General features: G+C 36.0%; 1 long non-coding RNA gene across 1 annotated transcript; it reads right to left on the bottom strand.

Moving 5' to 3' along the window:
• Positions 1-682: 682 nt before the first annotated feature.
• On the bottom strand, positions 683-1,345 carry LOC130947623 (uncharacterized). Its single transcript, XR_009072730.1, has 3 exons — positions 1,251-1,345; positions 1,040-1,173; positions 683-852 (listed from the first exon to the last, which is right to left on the bottom strand). It is a non-coding gene; the product is annotated as an uncharacterized LOC130947623 (long non-coding RNA).
• Between the last annotated feature and the right edge of the window lie 460 nt (positions 1,346-1,805).

Here is a 1,805-nt window from a genome sequence, read left to right as displayed (position 1 = left end):
CTGTTGGTGAAATCAACCACCATCAAATACCAATGACGATCTTTATTGAGGGGAACATATATGTGAGTGATATGATCGGCATATCCCATGAAGTTGGTCTTTATAAACTCAAGTGTTTTCTTACAATAGCTTGTGGGGTTTACGGCCAATTGCTGAAACATTTTTCAATTTAACATGATATGAAGTAATCAACAATAAACCTTCCAATACATTGCGCACAACCAGCATGGAATATAGATAATTAACTGACAGCAAATGTAGTAGGCAGAAACCACTTGCTTCCACGTTTCTCTTTAGTCATCATGAAGGCAACTAGGTTGAGCACCTACCTTATATGGGATTTGAAACAGGGTTTAATTTACTTAGCTTGAGTTTATGGCATCTATGGAAAAAGGCTAGTAATAGTATTAAATTAAGGTTTTTTGCACTTACATCATCAACCACTTCTTGTCCAGGACATAGGGTCCACAAAGCTTGTCGATCAACTTTGCAATAATCATTTGGAACCAATATCTCCCTGAAATGTAAGCCAACAAGAGGACAAGGTTGCTATTCATGCGTTATAGTGAAGCCAAATTTCAAAATATTGGAACAAATAAAAACATACTTCTTAGACAAGACTTTCCCAAAAATATTGGCAGCCACCACCATATCCCCCCCCCCCCCCCCCCCCCCCCAAGTGGTTGTCATAGTAACATTCTGCTCCTGTGCCTCAACGCGAGTAGAGTTTACAGTTTTCATCATTTCCTCCAGGACCCTCGTTTGAGTAGCCACCATCTGAGTAAGTTCTTTAATCTGCTCAATCTGAGTTTCGAGAATGCTGTTGATGACCTTAATTTCATTCAGAATAACCTGCACATAACCCAAACTCATCGTAAAAGATAATGCCACTGTAGCTGCGGTGCCATAGTGGCCAAAGTGTTTCAAAAAAAAAAGTTACGAAAATTAAAACAATATTAACAAGACATTACTTAATAAAATATTCCCAAAATATAAAAAAGTATAATTTAGATTTTAACAACCGTAGCATAAAATCTACCTGATATCATATGCATAAACAACACCCTTCCGTGATCAAATATACTCACAGTGTGAATCTCCATCAGAACTGTCATGATGGGATCTCCACCTTCTTTACCGGTTGCATCTCCCTCGGTTATAGTGGTGTTATCCCTGCAAGGTCAAACAATGGCAAAACTTGCTGATGATCATGTAGGAAAAGAATGGTTCTAACAGTGCAAAAATGTTACCTTGATATGGTGTCTCGTGTCTCCCTTCTTCATCGATGACACACACTTTCCCTTGCCATGTTCCATGACCAAGGTCCCTCTTGTGTACGAATGAATTGAACTAAAATGAAGCGTGCGTATCGTCAAAAAAAAAAAAAAAAGAAGCGTGCGCAAGAAGCCTTATGATAAGTTGATGGCTAGAAAGAGAGGAGAAAATCACAACATTACTATATATCAGAAGGCTTTCCATACAAATGGACCACAGGATGCCTCCAGGCCCATAAGGAAATTCCAATATCATATTTTTGTTTTTGAATATATAATGGAACGTTTTTCAAAATGAATTTTTTAACCAAAAAAAAAAAAAAACAAATATGGAATGTTTCTTATTCTTCTTTTGTAAACATATGTTCCACTAAATCTTTGTCACACTTTGTATGAGAAACAATTTTCAGATACGTACATCTGATCCAAATGACTACGACAATGAATTTTCTCAATTTTTTATTAATTAAAAAAAGTAGAATATGATTTCATAATTAATTTTGTAAGTGAGATAAAAAATATCAATAAAAA

The sequence above is a fragment of the Arachis stenosperma genome, chromosome 9 (assembly GCF_014773155.1).
Source record: "Arachis stenosperma cultivar V10309 chromosome 9, arast.V10309.gnm1.PFL2, whole genome shotgun sequence".
Lineage (NCBI taxonomy): Eukaryota > Viridiplantae > Streptophyta > Magnoliopsida > Fabales > Fabaceae > Arachis > Arachis stenosperma.
Note: the sequence above shows the minus strand (reverse complement) of the source record. Positions and strands in the feature narration are given on the sequence as shown.